Raw genomic sequence first — 20,000 nt, forward strand, 5'->3', positions numbered from 1 at the left:
AAGCACTTTTGTGCGTGCCACACAGCAATGCATCATCAGAGAGGGTGTTCAGCATGGTTAGAAAGATAGTGACAGAGAATAGAACAAGGATGGACAATTCAACCCTTAACTCAACAATGAGTGTTATGTGTGTGTATATGTGTAAATAAATGAACACTGAAATTCAAGTATTTCTTTTATTTATACATACATAGATATACATACATAGATATATATACATATATATATATATATATATATATATATATATATATATATATATATATATATATATAAACATCTATGCAATATTTTGACCAAAGAACCACCAATACATGTTATGTAGACCACAAGGAAGTATTTTACATTTAGGAAATCATCATAATAATATGACTCCTTTAATGCGCCTTTTGTATGAAAATAGACCTGAAAAGACCTGCTCATCGGCAGTGCGCCTTATAATCCGATGCACCCTATGGTCCAGAAAATACGGTAATTGTGTTTATTGAAGTGCCCACTTTGGAGGTTTTGACCAGGTGTGCTAAGGATCAATGGCTTCTATTTGCTGACCTTCACAAGGTGTCCGTGTCCAAATCCTGGATTGTCCTGGTCTAGTGAATAAAGGAACTGGGGGTGGACTTCTAGAAAAGGAGTTGCATTTTGCCAGTATTTGGAACTGGAACAGCAAACAAAGTGAATTGTCCGTCCATCCATATACATACATATATATATATATATATATATATATATATATATATATATATATATATATATATATATATATATATATATAGCTAGAATTCACTGAAAGTCAATTATTTCTTTATATATATATATATATATATATATATATATATATATGAAATACTTGACCACGCCCCCAACCACGCCCCCGCCCCAACCACGCCCCCCGCACCCACCTCCCGAAATTGGAGGTCTCAAGGTTGGCAAGTATGAAATGGTCAACATAAATTTTTTTGTCCTCAAAATTCCACACACAATACCCCATAATCATGATGTGAAACATTTTAGGGGGGGGGGGGGGGGGGGCATTTTTGAAATTGTATTAACAACATAAAAATGAGAGATAGCCTAAAAACGTTTAAAAAAAATAAATAAATAGATTCTTGAAGAAAAAAAAAAACCTAATCAAAAATATTTTATTTTAAATCGATTTTTGAAAATGATGAATCGATAACCACTGTTCAAATTTAACACTGCCCATACAAATACTTGTTATGTTTAAACAAATAGGTGCTATTTTCAAACTGTCTTTCAAATTATCTACACAATACCCCAAAATGACAATGTTTTTAAATTTTTGTTTTTTAGAAAAGTTTACTAATGTATTAAAAATAAATAATGAAGATATGGCCTGATAATGTCTTTGTAGAATTTTTTATTTTTTAAATAATTAGAAAAAAATATATTTTATTTGCATTGTTTTCTATATATATATATATATTTTTTTGAAATTATGAATCATTAACCTTATTCAAATGTACCACTGCCTATACAAATTAGTAGAATTTTTAAACAAATAATTGTAATTCTTAACTCCTAAATGGTAAATATATATATTTTTTTGTCCTCAAATCCCCACACACAATACCCCATAATGATAATGTGAAACCTTTTTTGAGGGGGGGACATTTTTGAACATTTATTAACAACATAAAAATTAGATATAGCCTAAAAACGTTTTTTTTTTTTTTTTTAATTGATTCTTGAAAAAAAAAAAAACTAATCAAAAATATTTTATTTTAAATACATTTTTGAAAATGATGAATTGATAACCACTATTCAAATTTCAAATTTAACACTGCCCATACAAATACGTGTTATGCTTAAACAAATAGGTGCTATTTTTACACGGTTTTAAAAATTATCTGCACAATACCCCAAAATGACAATGTTTTTTAATTTTTGGTTTTTACAAAAGTTTACACATTTATTAAAAAGAAATAACGAAAATATGGCCCGATAACATCTTTGTCGAAATTTATTCTTACAAAAAAAATGTAATTTTTTATTTGCATTTTTTTATTTTTTATATATATATATATTTTTGGAAATTATGAATCATTAACCCTTATTCAAATTTACCATTGCCTATACAAATAAGTGGTATTTTTAAACAAATAGGTGTATCTTTTAACATTTTTTAAAAATACATTTTGAAAATTATGAATAGATAATCTTTATTCGAAATTATTTTAAAACCGATTTAAAAAAATTCTCAATCAGTTTAGAATCAGAATGAATAAGAATCACGATTCGGATGTGGATCGATTTTGTGCACCACCTATGTTTCAATATAGCAACAAATTAGCAATATTGGAAATACCTCCTGCTTTGTCTTCTTATTCTCTGGTGGACTAGATGTGTATGAGTGGTGTTAAACCACCTGACACGTACAGCAGCACCACGTATATATTCAAACTGGCGTGTAGAGGGATGTAATTGCACAGGTGATGTCATCATGGCATTAAAGGATTAATAACGATCACCCCAAAGGCACCGCCGCATTCAATTTACACCATTTGCATAGTTTCCCAGCAGCGCAGAATCCCCTCCGATCAATACATTTATACCCTCACACATGCAGTGACGGAGTGAAAAGTGTTCGCTCCAAAACGGGATGAATTCCGTCTAACGTCACCTCCAGAAATACCCAAATGTTGCTTTCAAAGACCTTCTGCTTATGACGTAGTGGATGTCAACATTGAGACTAATCCCCTTTTTTCTAGCCTGCTTCTCTCCTCGCCCGGGGGGTGTGATGTTTCTAAACACACACACACACACACACACACACACACACACACACACACACACACACACACACACACACACACACACACACACACACACACACACACACACACACACACGTCAAGCCAGTTGCACTCATTGGTGTGTTTACATTTTTCTATTTATGACCTACGACCTCAGGGTTTTTAAATCTGGGCTTTATTCATATGTGACTGCTCACAACAACAGCCCGTTTATCTCCCACCAGTCCCCTCGGGAGACACACACACACACACACACACACACACACACACACACACACACACACACACACACACACACACACACACACACACACACACACACACACACACACACCTCCGTCCAGCCATCTTTACATGCCATGTGACAAAGCAGTAGCCTCCCTCTAACTATGCGCGGAACAAATTTCCCATCATTGCCTGCATGTCAATCACATGCTCATGAATATTCATGAGAGCTGAGGCGAGTGCTGATGGAGAGTGTCTTTTTGTGGACTGCAGGTAGACGATGCTTCATTTTCACTGTATTTTCTCCCAGTGCTGTTGTGATGAACGTGCCTCATATTAGTATTCTCTTGCATTGAACGTGTGTGTGTGTGTGTGTGTGTGTGTGTGTGTGTGTTAACATGTGTGTTGTCGTGTGTATTAAGGCGTGTAAAGGCACACAGTGAACAGCAGCCACAATAGACAAATGTACATGATGTACTTTTTTATTTTTTTCCACCTGGTGCTATTTAAAAGACGTTGCCTACCGTCTCTGCGTCCTTGGGTCACATCAACAAAATATTTGTCTATTGTGACTAATGTTTATGGTGTGCCTTTTATTTTTGCCTGCCCAGTTGCTAATTAAAAAGACCTTATCTGCACTTTGCCTAATGTCTCTCTATAATAACAAGAGTACAATGTGACACTTTCTGCCTTTTTCACCCCAGGAGTTGGTACATCTTATCTGGTTAACGTTATCTGCACTTTACCTGTCTCTGCTTTTTTGGGGGACATGTCAACAGCAAAAGGCACACCATGAACATTATTCACAATAGACACGCTCATGATGTGCCTTTTGATTTTTTCCCCCCTGCCTAGTGCTAATCAAAAGACCGTATCTGCACTTTGCCTACCGTATCTGCATCCTGAGGTCACATCAACATGAACATTAACCACAATAGACACATGTCCATGGTGTGCTTTTTGATTGTTGCTTATTTAGTCATCATTAAAATACATTATCTGGACTTTGCCTACTGTCTTTGCATCCTGGAGTCACATAAAAAAAAAGTCTCACCATGAACATTTGTCTATTGTGGCCAATGTTCATGGTGTGCATTTTGATTTTTGCCCATCTACTGCTAATTTAAAGACCTTATTGTCTGCACTTTGCCTACCATCCCTGTATCCTGGGCTCACGTCAACAGCAGACATTTCCTCATACATTCCTAATACCAAGACTGCAATGTGACATTTCTGCCTTTTTCACTTCAGGAGTTGGTAATCCTTATCTGCACTTTGCCTACCGTGTCTGCATCCTGGGGTCACATCAACAGCAAAAAGCACACTATGAACATTGGTCACAATAGACAGATGTCCATGGTGTGCTTTTTGATTGTTGCTTATTTAATCATAATTAAAAGACATTATCTGGACTTTGCCTACTGTCTTTGCATCCTGGGGTCACGTCAACAAAAACGAAAAATCACATTAGACCAATGTTTATGGTGTGCCTTTTGATTTTTGCCCGTCTAGTGCTAATTCAAACACCTTCTTGTCTGCACGTTGCCTACCGACCCTGCATCCTGGGCTCACGTCAACAGCAAACATTTCCTAACACATTCCTAATACCAAGACTGCAATGTGACATTTCTGCCTTTTTCACTTCAGGAGTTGGTAATCCTTATCTGCACTTTGCCTACCGTGTCTGCATCCTGGGGTCACATCAACAGCAAAAAGCACACTATGAACATTGGTCACAATAGACAGATGACCTTGGTGTGCTTTTTGATTGTTGCTTATTTAGTCATTAAAATACGTTATCTGGACTTTGCCTACTGTCTTTGCATCCTGGGGTCACGTCAACAAAGACGAAAAGTCCCACCATGAACATTTGTCTATTGTGGCCAATGTTCATGGTGTGCCTTTTGATTTTTGCCCATCTAGTGCTAATTTAAAGACCTTCTTGTCTGCACTTTGCCTACCATCCCTGCATCCTGGGCTCACGGCAACAGCAGATATTTCCTCATACATTCCTAATACCAAGACTGCAATGTGACATTTCTGCCTTTTTCACTTCAGTAATTGGTAATCCTTATCTGCACTTAGCCTACCGTCTCTACATCTTGGTGTCACTTCAACAGCAAAACACACACCATGAACATTATTCACAGTAGACAGATGTCCATGGTGTGCCTTTTGATTTTTGCCCGTCTAGTGCTAATATAAAGACCTTCTTGTCTGCACTCAGCCTACTATCTCTGCATCTTGGTGTCACGTCAACAGCAAAACACACACCATGAACATTATTCACAGTAGACAGGCTCACGATGTGCCTTTTGATTTTTTTACCCCCTGCCTAGTGCTAATCGAAATACCTTATCTGCACTTTGCCTACCGTGTCTGCATCCTGGGGTCACGTCAACAGAAAAAGGCACACCATTAACATTGGTCACATGGTGTGCTTTTTGATTGTTGCTTATTTAGTCATAATTAAAAGACGTTATCAGGACTTTGCCTACTGTCTTTGCATCCTGGGGTCACGCCAACAAAAACGAAAAATCACATAAACCAATGTTCATGATGTGTGATTTTTGCCTGTCTAATGCTAATTCAAAGAACTTCTTGTCTGCACTTTGCCTACCGACCCTGCATCCTGGGCTGAATAATGTTTATATAGCGCTTTTCCCTTGTGACTCAAAGCGCTTTACATTGTGAAACCCAATATCTAAGTTATATTTTTAAACCAGTGTGGGTGGCACTGGGAGCAGGTGGGTAAAGTGTCTTGCCCAAGGACACAACGGCAGTGACTAGGATGGCAGAAGCTGGGATCGAACCTGGAACCCTCAAGGTGCTGGCACGGGCACTCTACCAACCGAGCTATACAGCTATTTCTGCCTTTTTCAAGAGTTGGTAATCCTTATCTGCACTTAGCCTACCGTCACTGCATCTTGGTGTCACGTCAACAGCAAAAAGCAAACCATGAATATTATTCACAATAGACAAATTAGCACGATGCATTTTTTTGATTTTTGCCTGCCTAACGCAAATTAAAATACCTTCTCTGCACTTTTGTTTTGCATTGCTGCCACAATAAATTATCTCTTAATTTTGAAAGCATTAGCTGTCTTTTTATTTATGTCATTAAAGTATTTTAATTAAATACACTTTTTTTAAGCACCGGTACAGAAAAAAAGGCCTGCTTTTCTCATCGGGCACCGGGTGCTACTGCAGGTCACTTCCCCAGTGTGGACACTTTCCACTGAGTTGCGTCATATGCTCCCACCCCCCTCTAAACTGAGCCTACTCCCTCCCTCCCTCTTGCATTCAGTGTATAAAGAATAACACATCTCTCTTCCAATGGCGCACTCCTAACATACTTTGCTATGAATGTGACCTGTGCCTTGTGAGATGCTCGAGCTTCTCAAATAAATCTAAGAAAGACAATTTTGTTTGACTACTTTATTAGAACATTTCCAATACACATTTGTTTTGCTTTCCATGTGCTTTAGTCCCTTTTTTGCAAACATGACAAAGTCAATGATGCAAATACATAACCCCATGCCGGAAATAAGTCGCGATACTTTGCTAACATTTTCAAATGGCCCAATATAAAAAGATGTACATACTAGTTTAGTGAAAAGTAGGTTTCCATTATAGGAACAACATTATTAGGAGCTGATTAAGTACGACGTGCTTGAAACAAAACTGTTTTCTCCTGCAGTTTGGGTAAATAAACCAGACCAATATTTGTAAGTTAGCAGTAAATATAACAGCTCTGCAAGAAGTGTGTTCTGCAAGTAAACGACTGGGGGAAAGGAAACTCCCTGCTCGACAATATTTGGCGCAGTTAAGCCCAGAATTATTCATCCCCTGTGGGAGATGTGCAAAGCGTCGCACCCAATGGCTCTCTTGTTCTTGCTTTCTGTATTTTAGAGTTAAAAAGGAGGCCACTTATTAAAACGCTGCATTGTCTTTCCCCATGATGATATTTTCATAGAGTTCACATTAAAAGAAAAGAACACTAAAAAAAACAGAGAGTGCGGACCTCCTGATTGTACAAAAGTCCTGAACCCAGACAGTGACTCGGATCACCTCCAAAATGTAATCACTAGTTCCTTATCGTATTTAAGACATTTGCTGAAAGTTTGATATAAATCTGCACATAACTTTCTGAGCTATCTATAGTGGAATAAAAGAAACAGAGTGATGCTTATTGTCAGTCTTATATTTGTACATGTGGGTGGAGGCGGGGCCGCTCGCATGCAAACACACACCAAGGTTGAAGCTCGGAGCATAAACGTACCGTAAAGTGACCAGGATTTGGTACTTTTATCGGCATCGACCACATTTTGTTTATACAACCAGTATCAGTACACACGAGATTAAACAGTGCCATATTTTGACCATTTAATTGCACGTGATGTCCGGTTGCAGCCTAAACAACCGGCTCACGTAAGTATTGTTGACATTTTGAACACCAACAAAGTGTGCTTTGTGCTTGGTAGAAAACGCTCAATTATAATATTAAATATTAAAATATTTAATCTTGTTTAATCGCATTGTTTTTAGTTAACTCATGTGTGATTTAAAATTTTTTTAAATAAATAAATAAATGAATAATAGTGTGTATATATATATATATATATATATATATATATCTATATCCATCCATCCATCCATTTCCTTATTCCCTTCGGGATCGCGGGGGGCGCTGGAGCCTATCTCAGCTACAATCGGGCGGAAGGCGGGGACAAGTCGCCACCTCATCACAGGGCCAACACACACACATATATATATATATATATATATATATATATATATATATATATATATATATACACACACACACATACATACATACATACATACATACATATATATATATATATATATATATATATAGAAAAAAAATAAAAAATAAAAAATAAAAATAAAATATATATATATATATATATATATATATATATATATATATATATACATATATATATATATATATATATTTTTTTTTTTTAATAAAAAAATAAAAAATATAATATAAATATTTTATGGATATAAAAAAATATATATAAATATTTTATAAATATAAAAATTAAGTAAATAAAAATTAATTAATTAATTTTATTTATTTATTTTATTTTTTTTAAATCACACTTTATTATGAGTTAACTACAAACAATGTGATTAAACAAGATTAAATATTTTAATAGTTTGACAGCACTCATAACAGATGTGTCCTTAAATATAAGATGTTTTAATCACAAATAACGAGTTAACTACAATGAATGTGATTAATCGCGATTAAATATTTTAATCGCTTGACAGCCCTCATAACAAAGACTTTTGTCTAAATATAGGACTTGTTAAATCACAATGAATGAGTTAACGACAGACAATGCGATTAATCTCGATTAAATATTTTAATATTTTGACAACGCTTACATGAACAAAGATTTGTCTTTAAATATAGGCTTTTTTAAATCAAGATTAATGAGTTAACTACAGACAATGCGATTAAACTCGATTAAATATTTTTGATATTTTGACAATCCTATATTTAAAATCCCGTATTTAAAGACACAGATTTGTCTTTAAATATGAGATTTTTTAAATCACACATTATTATGAGTTAACTACAAACAATGCGATTAAACAAGATTCAATATTTAAATGGTTTGACAGCACTCATAACAAAGATTTGTCTCCAAATATAGCATGTTTTTTAACCATGATTAATTATGAGTTAACTACGAACAATGCGATTAAACAAGAATACATATTTTAGTAGGTTGACAGCACTCATAACAGATTTGTCTTCAAATATAAGATTTGTTGAATCACGATTAATGAGTTAACTACATACAATGCGATTAATCTCAATTAAATATTTTGACAGCGCTCACATCAGGGGCGTCACTAGCTTTTAAGGACAGGGGGGGCTTTGCCCCCAGGAGATGTTACGCACGAGCACAAAACTTCACAAACGGCTAACAAAGACTTAGAAATGATTCATTGTTATTATTATTATTTTAAAAAAATGCACGGGACGAAATGAAATGCTCCCCGGGACGATGGCTTTTAACCATATATTTTCTTTTTCTTTTTATGTATTTATTAATTTTACATTTTATATTAATTGTCTTGGTTTTTCCTCCCTCTGAAAATCCTATTAAATGTTTAACAAGCCATCCTATAATAATAAAACAACTATTAATGTAACAATACAATAAAACAAATATATTTAATGATGTTTTTTTCATTATTTTAACAATAGGCTTATGTATATTACTTTATATAGACTCTACAAGAAACACAAAACTTAAAAAATAAATGATTTACAATTGCACACACAAGGTTTTGTGCAGCTTTACTCATTGTAAAGGAAGGTAATGTGCTCGTACAACTGCAGGACCGCAAGCAAGGTCGCAGAGAAAATGCGGGCTGGAATTTGAGTGATTTGGGCATTTTCTATATGAACAAGTGGAATGGATTGGATACCGACGCACGAAAGGGGCTCTCTACCTTACGCTACGAAGTGAGGGGAAACTGAGTGAATAATAACAGGTTATATGATTATTTATTTAAACTCATATTTGGGCCACTTTATAAAGAATATGTCGGCATTTATTTGTAAAAAACAAAACAAAAACACCAAATTATTTAGGGGGGCTTAAGGATATTTTAGGGGGGCTTAAGCCCCCCTAAAATAGGCCTAACAACGCCAATGGCTCACATTAACAAAGATTTGTCTTTAAATATAGGATGTTTTTAAATCACACATTATTATGAGTTGACTACAAACAATGCGATTAAAATGAGTGCCTTTTTGCAAATATGACAGTCCTATCAGTTTGCCCTCTCATTGTTCGCCTGAAAACGTGCCAGAAATGTTGTACTTTTTTTTTTTTTCTCCGCCTAAAACAAAGAATTCATTGAGTGGAGATGAAGTAGACATGAAGAAAAAAAAGCCTGCTGTCAGAATCCTTCCAATATTTATACATCCTCGATTGTTGTCGTTTTGTGTTATTTGACTGAATTAGAGACAAGAATGGCGGTCGTGACAGAGACAGAAACACGATGTTACTCTGCTCAAAGTGTCACTTTATTTATGTCCGCGTTCGTCATTTGGTGAAATGAAAGGTTTAAAACACACGTAGAGGAAGACACCAGGGGAAACAACTATTATGCGAATGCAACGTTTTAAAAGTGACAAGGGGAGGAACTGCTGTGACTGTGACGGACTTGCTTTGGATGGAAACCATTTGTTGTGTAATCTGAGAAGAAAACATTTTTTTTGCACTGTGGGGGTAAATAAGGGAGAAAAACCGCCAGAAACACTGCCAATTATTGTGTGGACAAGGGGTGTCAAACATAAGGCCCGAGGGCCGGATCAGGCCTGCGAACAGGTTTTATCCAGCCCGCGGAATGAGTTTGCTAAGTATAAAAAATTAACCTGAAATTTTTGAATGAAATAAACTACTGTTCTAAATATGTCCACTAGATGTGGCAATAGCAATTCTTTGTATCTTTGCAGATGATGCTGCTTATGTACAAAATAAACCACATGTTAGTACACCAGTAGAAGAAAATGATCAAACTACATAAATAACATCCTGTAATTTGATTTTGTTATTTTTTTATCTTGATACATTGAAAAGTAACACCAACGAGTTGACTGATCAAGATTATCACATAATTTATTCTAAAATAATAAACAACGACAAATAAAGATAGACTACTATTAACCGCAACATGTAAGTGTAAAAAAAACCCCAACAACATTATGATTTGTACATTTTCAGAATGTGCTTGTTTTATTTTTTAAACAAAGAAAACAATCTGAAGTTGTCTTTATTTTTAAGTTATCGTGCCGTGATTTTGCCAGTCCGGCCCGCTTGGGAGTAAATTTTTCTAAATTTTTTTAATCACGAATAATTATGAGTTAACTACAAACAATGCGATTAAACAAGATTAAATATTTTAATAGTTCGATGGCACTCATAATAACAACACAAAGATTTGTCTTTAGATACAATTTTTTTTAAAAATCACGAATAATTAAGAGTTAACTATGAACAATGCGCAAATAAATATTTGAACCGTTTGACTGCACTTATAATAATACAAAAGATTTGTCTTTAAATGTAGGATTTTTTGCTAGCATTGTTGTGGATGCACATGGCACGTTCATCGGACACTGCTCTAAAAAATAAACATAACCCACCACCACAAATAGATTGCAGTCCTGTAGGATTTTTGCACAGCACTGCACTGTAGTTTAAAAAGTCTGCACTTTACCTATTGTCCCTGCATCCTGGGCTCACATCAACAGCAAACATTTCCTAACACATTTATTCACAGGAGACAGGCTCACGATGTGCCTTTTGATTTCCCCCGTGCCTAGTGCTAATCAAAATGCCTTACCTGCACATTGTCTACCGTGCCTGCATCCTGGGGTCACGTCAACAGAAAAAGGCACACCATGAACATTGGTCATAATATACAGATGTCCATGGTGTGCTTTTTGATTGTTGCTTATTTAGTCATAATTAAAAGACGTTATCTGGACTTTGCCTACTGTCTTTGCATCCTGGGGTCACGTCAACAAAAACGAAAACCCATTAGACCAATGTTTATGGTGTGCCTTTTGATTTTTGCCCATCTAGTGCTAATTCAAACACCTTCTTGTCTGCACGTTGCCTACCGACCCTGCATCCTGGGCTCCTGTCAACAGCAAACATTTCCTAATACATTCTTAATACCAAGACTGCAATGTGACATTCCTGCCTTTTTCACTTTAGGAGTTGGTAACCCTTATCTGCACGTAGCCTACCGTTTCTGCATCTTGGTGTCATGTCAACAGCAAAACACACACCAAGAACATTACTTACGGTAGACAGGCTTACAATGTGCCTTTTGATTTTTTACCCCCTGCCTAGTGCTAATTGAAATACCTTATCTGCACTTTGCCTACCGTGACTGCATCCTGGAGTCACATCAACAGCAAAAGGCACACCATGAACATTGGCCACAATAGACAGATGTGCATGGTGTGCTTTTTGATTGTTGCTTATTTTGTCATAATTAAAATACATTATCTGGACTTTGCCTATTGTCTTTGCATCCTGGGGTCACGTCAACAGCAAAACACACACCATGAACATTATTCACAGTAGATAGGCTCACGATGTGCCTTTTGATTTTACCCCCCTGCCTAGTGCTAATCGAAATGCCTTACCTGCACATTGTCTACCGTGACTGCATCCTGGGGTCACATCAACAGAAAAAGGCACACCATGAACATTGGCCACAATAGACAGATTTCCATGGTGTGCTTTTTGATTGTTGCTTATTTAGTCATAATGAAAGACATTATCTGGACTTTGCCTACTGTCTTTGCATCCTGGGGTCACGTCAACAGCAGAAATGTCCTCATACATTCCTATTACCAAGACTGCAATGTGACATTTTTGCCTGTTTTCCACTTCAGGAGATGGTAACCCTTATCTGCACTTAGCCTACCGTCTCTGCATCTTGGTGTCACGTCAACAGCAAAACACACACCAAGAACATTACTTACGGTAGACAGGCTTACAATGTGCCTTTTGATTTTTTACCCCCTGCCTAGTGCTAATCGAAATACCTTATCTGCACTTTGCCTACCGTGACTGCATCCTGGGGTCACATCAACAGAAAAAGGCACACCATGAACATTGGTCACAATAGACAGATTTCCATGGTGTGCTTTTTGATTGTTGCTTATTTAATCATAATTAAAATACATTATCTGGACTTTGCCTACTGTCTTTGCATCCTGGGGTCACGTCAACAAAAACGAAAAATCACATTAGACCAATGTTTATGGTGTGCCTTTTGATTTTTGCCCGTCTAGTGCTAATTCAAACACCTTCTTGTCTGCACGTTGCCTACCGACCCTGCATCCTGGGCTCACGTCAACAGCAAACATTTCCTAACACATTCCTAATACCAAGACTGCAATGTGACATTCCTGCCTTTCTCACTTCAGGAGTTGGTAACCCTTATCTGCACTTAGCCTACCGTCTCTGCATCTTGGTGTCACGTCAACAGCAAAACACACACCAAGAACATTACTTACGATAGACAAGCTTACAATGTGCCTTTTGATTATTTACCCCCTGCCTAGTGGTAATCAAAATACCTTATCTGCACATTGTCTACCGTGCCAGCATCCTGGGGTCACATCAACAGAAAAAGGCACACCATGAACATTGGCCACAATAGACAGATTTCCATGGTGTGCTTTTTGATTGTTGCTTATTTAGTCATAATGAAAGACATTATCTGGACTTTGCCTACTGTCTTTGCATCCTGGGGTCACGTCAACAAAAACGAAAAATCACATTAGACCAATGTTTATGGTGTGCCTTTTGATTTTTGCCCGTCTAGTGCTAATTCAAACACCTTCTTGTCTGCACGTTGCCTACCGACCCTGCATCCTGGGCTCACGTCAACAGCAAACATTTCCTAACACATTCCTATTACCAAGACTGCAATGTGACATTCCTGCCTTTTTCACTTCAGGAGTTGGTAACCCTTATCTGCACTTAGCCTACCGTCTCTGCATCTTGGTGTCACGTCAACAGCAAAACACACACCAAGAACATTACTTACGATAGACAAGCTTACAATGTGCCTTTTGATTATTTACCCCCTGCCTAGTGCTAATCAAAATACATTATCTGCACATTGTCTACCGTGCCTGCATCCTGGGGTCACGTCAACAGAAAAAGGCACACCATGAACATTGGTCACAATAGACAGATGTCCATGGTGTGCTTTTTGATTGTTGCTTATTTAGTCATAATTAAAAGACGTTATCTGGACTTTGCCTACTGTCTTTGCATCCTGGGGTCACATCAATAAAAACGAAAAATCACCTTAGACCAATGTTTATGGTGTGCCTTTTGATTTTTGCCCGTCTAGTGCTAATTCAAACACCTTCTTGTCTGCACGTTGCCTACCGACCCTGCATCCTGGGCTCATGTCAACAACGAACATTTCCTCATACATTCCTAATACCAAGACTGCAATGTGACATTCCTGCCTTTTGCACTTTAGGAGTTGGTAACCCTTATCTGAACTTAGCCTAATCGAAATGCCTTACCTGCACATTGTCTACCGTGACTGCATCCTGGGGTCACATCAACAGAAAAAGGCACACCATGAACATTGGTCACAATAGACAGATGTCCATGGTGTGTTTTTTGATTGTTGCTTTTTTAGTCATAATTAAAAGACGTTATGTGGACTTTGCCTACTGTCTTTGCATCCTGGGGTCACGTCAACAGCAGACATTTCCTCATCTATTCCTAATAACAAGACTGCAATGTGACATTTTTGCCTGTTTCACTTCAGGAGTTGGTAACCCTTATCTGCACTTAGCCTACCGTCTCTGCGTCACGTCAACAGCAAAACACACACCATGAACATTATTCACAGTAGACAGGCTGACGATGTGCCTTTTGATTTCCCCCCTGCCTAGTGCTAATCAAAATGCCTTACCTGCACATTGTCTAACATGCCTGCATCCTGGGGTCACGTCAACAGCAAAAGGCACACCATTAACATTGGTCACATGGTGTGCTTTTTGATTGTTGCTTATTTAGTCATAATTAAAATACGTTATCTGGACTTTGCCTACTGTCTTTGCATCCTGGGGTCACGTCAAAAAAAACAAAAACGAAAAATCCCATTCGACCAATGTTCATGGTGTGCCTTTTGATTTATGCGCAAATAAATATTTTAACCGTTTGACAGCCCTCATAATAATACAAAGGATTTGTCTTTAAATGTAGGATTTCTGCTAGCATTGTTGTGGCTGCACATGGCACGCGCATCAAAACAAACGTGACCTACCACCACAAATAGATTGCAGTCCTGTAAGATTTTTGCACAGCACTGCACTGTAGTTTAAAAAGTACTTTACAAGTATTGCGTCATACCTTTGTCATATCGCTTTTGTTGAGTTGTGTGAACTCTCATCTCCTCCATCACACATAAAATGGATGGCGGGCAATTAAGTGAGTTGTCGGGGGGGTCGGCTGACAGCAATTAAAAGGTGTGTGGGAATTCATGTGGAGGTTTTTTTTCTCTCGTGCTTTTCTAAATGGAGAGCTCCTTCCTTCTTTCCCCTCGAGGGAGGTCTGATCTCACACAAAAAAAAGCAGGGGATCGACCGTATTCAACGAGGGGTGACAGCAGAGGGGAGAGATAACGATATAACAAAAAAAAAAAAGTGGTGGGCTGCGCAGGAAAAAGAGGCTAACAAGAGAAAGGAGGAGAGCAGAGAACGGGAAGTGTGATCAAAGACGAGTGAGGGGCTCCTTCAAAGACTGCCAGGCAAACAAAGCGAGGGCAAACATCCCGCCTGCAGCTCACACGCATGGAGAAGACATTTTTGCAGCTGCTCGCGGGGAGTCTGGACTTACTGCACTTGTAACACCCCAATTATAGGAAAGAAAAAACATGACAAACCTGACCGCGGGATGCAGAGACGCCAGGCAAAGTGCAAGTAAAATGTGTATATGAACAAACATAACAGAAAATGTGCAGAGAAGAATTAGAGATGTCCGATAATGGCTCTTTTGCCGATATCCGATATTCCGATATTGTCCAACTCTCAATTACCGATTCCGATATCAGCCGACACCGATACATACATTATTATGCCTAAATTTGTTGTGATGCCCCGCTGGATGCATTAATCAATCAATCAATCAATCTTTATTTATATAGCCCTAAATCACAAGTGTCTCAAAGGGCTGCACAAGCCACAACGACATCCTCGGTACAAAGCCCACATACGGGCAAGGAAAAACTCACCCCAGTGGGACGTCGATGTGAATGACTATGAGAAACCTTGGAGAGGACCGCATATGTGGGTAACCCCCCCCCCTCTAGGGGAGACCGAAAGCAATGGATGTCGAGTGGGTCTGACATAATATTGTGAGAGTCCAGTCCATAGTGGATCCAACATAATAGTAACAAGGTAAATGTAACAAGGTTTTCCAAAATAAATCAACTCAAATTATGGAAAAAAATGCCAACATGGCACTGCCATATTTATTATTGAAGTCACAAAGTGCATTATTTTTTTTAACATGCCTCAAAACAGCAGCTTGGAATTTGGGACATGCTCTCCCTGAGAGAGCATGAGGAGGTTGGGGTGGGCGGGGTTGGGGGGTGTATATTGTAGCGTCCCGGAAGAGTTAGTGCTGCAAGGAGTTGTGGGTATTTGTTCTGCTGTGTTTATGTTGTGTTACGGTGCGGATGCATACTTGGTCAACAGCCATACAGGTCACACTGAGGGTGGCCGTACAAACAACTTTAACACTGTTACAAATACGCGCCACGCTGTGAACCCACACCAAACAAGAATGACAAACACATTTCGGGAGAACATCCGCACCGTAACACAACAGAACAAATACCCAGAACCCCTTGCAGCACTAACTCTTCCGGGATGCTACAATATACAACCCCCGCTACCCCCTACGCCCCCCACCTCAAACCCCGCCCCCCTCAACCTCCCCATGCTCTCTCAGGGAGAGCATGCCCCAAATTCCAAGCTGCTGTTTTGAGGCATGTTAAAAAAAATAATGCACTTTGTGACTTCAATAATAAATATGGCAGTGCCATGTTGGCTTTTTTTCCCATAACTTGAGTTGATTTATTTTGGAAAACCTTGTTACATTGTTTAATGCATCACAACAAAATTAGGCATAATAATGTGTTAATTCCACGACTGTATGTATCAGTATCGGTTGATATCGGTATCGGTAATTAAGAGTTGGACAATATCGGAATATCGGATATCGGTAAAAAAGCCATTATCGGACATCTCTAGATGTAATCATAGTATCGACTAGATACGCTCTTGTACTTGGTATCATTACAGTGGATGTCAGGTGTCATGGCGTTTGTTTACATTCAGGAGCACTATCTTTTGTTATCGGTGATTGTATCCTCCTACGGTGTGCAGTGAAGCATGTTTAGCTATTCCTCGTCCTCCAGTGATAATGTTACTTGTAGGAAACTTACTTTATTTGTCGCCATGGAGAGGATTAGTGATTTGACGACTGCGGATGAATGTTAGCCGCTAGCTAACTAGCCATGTCTTAAAGCACCTCTTTCTGAGGGTGTTTCAGTGTTATAGTGTTAAAAAAAAAAGAAAAAAAAGGGGGAACTGGTACTTTTCAAACAGAGTATAGTACCGTTTTTGATTCATTAATACCGCGACACTATATTAGTACCGGTATACCGTACAACACTAGTTGCTAGCGCCTTTTCCCTCCTTGTTTACCGTTTTTGTCATTAGAAGCGCCGATTCATCACACCTGCCTCTGATTAGTAATCAGGCTTTATATTTATACACTTGTGTCAGCCCGCCTGAAGTCGCAGGTACATTGTTGGCTACCCGCGACGATTACCTCGTGGATTGACTCTATGCTACTGTTATACATTTTTTATTTATTTTTTTGCCTTTTTTAATTGAACTTAAAAGAGTCTTACCTGCACGCCGCTTCTACAGCATCCTGGGAACGCGACTACGCAGCACGGAAGTCAACAAAGCAAAGTGATCCAGGACAGGGCTGGCAAAAAGAGCATCCTGATTGTTAGCCAGCCGGCGGCAGGTGTGTCCTGATTGCCAATCAGAGACAGGTGTGGGAGAAGTGGCGGAGGCAAACAGGAAGTACTCAGCCACATCGCTGTAGGTGCACCGCTCTCATGTGCGCTGCATTCTGGCAGAGCTTTTATTATTTTGACTCACTAAACCAATCGTCAAAGTAACAAGGTGTAAATCAAATCAAATTAATTTTGCATTCTGCAAACTGTATGCTAATTTGTCATTATTGTCAACCAAAGGGTTCCCTGGTCTGGAAAATAGAAAACATGTTGTTGCGTAACACTTTTCATGGCGAAGCTGAGTAGACTTTCTTGATTTTGGGTGGTTACACCCGACATGGAAAACATCTTCACAGAAGATCTTCCTCTTAATATTTCCGACATTGCTCAATTTGCAAATCGCTGTAACAAAGAAGATATATATATATGTGTGTGTGTGTGTATTTATATATATATATATATATATATATATATATACACACACACATATACATACACTTCTATACACATATACATACATATATGTAAACACACAAATATATACATATACATACATACAAACACATGTGTATATATATATATATGTGTATATGTATGTATGAATACATACATATATTTTATATATATATTTTTAGTTTTTAGTTAAACAAACTAAAAACTTCCGGTTCCGGTTCACCGTGCGTGACTGCTCGCTGACTGCTCGCTGTTTCGAAAAAGCTAAGTATCGTTCTATTTGTGTGCTTTTAAATTGTTCTGCAGCTTTCTTTATTACTTTCTCAACATATTTAGTAGTACTATTTAACTTGCAAATCACCCGATCTCTGTCTCTCCACCCCTCCCGCAGCTAGCTAGCAGCTAGCTGCTAAGCTAACGAAGCTAGCGCGGAGAAAGGCGTCGCCGGGCGCCGGTCAGAAGGAGTCTACTCCTGCACACCGTGACCAGGACTTCTCGGAAGACAGCAGGAACTTCACTCGGTGACAGAAAACACCGTGAGTATGGCTTCCTGCGCGTCTTGCACCTTACTCACGGAGAGGCTGGCTCTGCTAGAGGGCCGTGTCCGCCAGTTAGAGCAGAGTAATCTCGTAACTTTAGATGTTGCGGACACATCTGCTAGCGTTAGCTGTAGCGAGCTAACTAGCCCAGCATGTAGTAGTCCTAAGCGGCCTACAAGCTACGGTGTACCGGTTGAGACGCATAATAGATTTAGCTCTTTAGCTAGTCCTACACCCCAGTCTACCGGGCACCACACCTTAGTCATAGGGGACTCCATCACCCGAAACATAAAGCTTAGCAAACCAGCCACAATTAAGTGCATCCCGGGGGCCCGAGCACCTGACATAGAGGCTAATCTTAGGGAGCTAACTCGCAACAGGCCTAGTAAACACGTACGACAGGCTAATCGCACCACTAGTTATGCGAATATAGTTGTACACGTTGGCTCCAATGACACTAGAATGAGACAGTCAGAGATTACAAAGAGAAACATAGCCAGGACTTGTGATCTCGCTAGAAAGATGTCCAGGCATCGAGTAATTGTCTCTGGCCCCCTGCCTGCGAGAGGCAATGATGAGAGATATAGCAGATTAGTCTCGCTTAACAAGTGGCTGGCTAGCTTCTGTAGACAACAGGGACTAACGTTTATTGATAATTGGCCCTCTTTCTGGGGCAAACCAGGCTTGCTGATGAGGGACGGCCTTCACCCTAACCAGGAAGGCGCCATCATCCTGTCTAAGAATATAGACTACTGTTTAAGTCACATTTGACTAACTACACTAGAGCAAGCCCGGTCACAGGCAATTACAGAGCCTGCTAGTCCGGGTGAGGAGTCAGTTAAGCTAGAACTAGCCAGCGCCAGGCTGGATAATTCCTGTACGCATAGCAATTTTCTTAGAATAACACACAACTCACATAATGTGTTTTCTGTTGTGAATGTGTCCGGGGTAGATATGCATTCTACTGAGGTGGCAAATCATGATGCGTTTAGTCGATCGCAGCATCAAGCAAACAATCTGAAAATTCCCGTCGTATCAATTCCTAGATATGGTCGAAACTATTTAAAGTGCACTACGTATAATAAACGCAACATTATTAATATTTCTACTACGGATAATTTAAACAAAAACTCGTCAAAACAGCCCAATACTTATAATATGGGCTTTTTAAACATAAGATCATTGTCTCCCAAAACGTTATTAGTTAATGAGGTCATTAGAGACAACAATCTTAACGTCATTGGTCTTAGCGAAACCTGGCTCAAACCAGACGAATTTTTTGCGCTAAATGAGGCATCTCCTCCTAACTATACGAATGCGCATATTGCCCGTCCCCTTAAAAGGGGTGGGGGGGTCGCATTAA

The 20,000-nt window shown here is 38.6% G+C and overlaps 1 long non-coding RNA gene across 1 annotated transcript in view; it reads right to left on the bottom strand.

Moving 5' to 3' along the window:
- LOC133623518 (uncharacterized) overlaps positions 1 to 17,639 on the bottom strand; it is a 29,472-nt gene extending 11,833 nt beyond the window's left edge. The window contains exon 1 of the long non-coding RNA XR_012051181.1: positions 17,532 to 17,639. This is a non-coding gene — a long non-coding RNA (uncharacterized lncRNA). The remainder of the gene's footprint in view (positions 1 to 17,531) is intronic.
- Positions 17,640 to 20,000: the final 2,361 nt, after the last annotated feature.

Source organism: Nerophis lumbriciformis, linkage group LG26 (assembly GCF_033978685.3).
Source record: "Nerophis lumbriciformis linkage group LG26, RoL_Nlum_v2.1, whole genome shotgun sequence".
Classification (NCBI taxonomy): Eukaryota; Metazoa; Chordata; class Actinopteri; order Syngnathiformes; family Syngnathidae; genus Nerophis; species Nerophis lumbriciformis.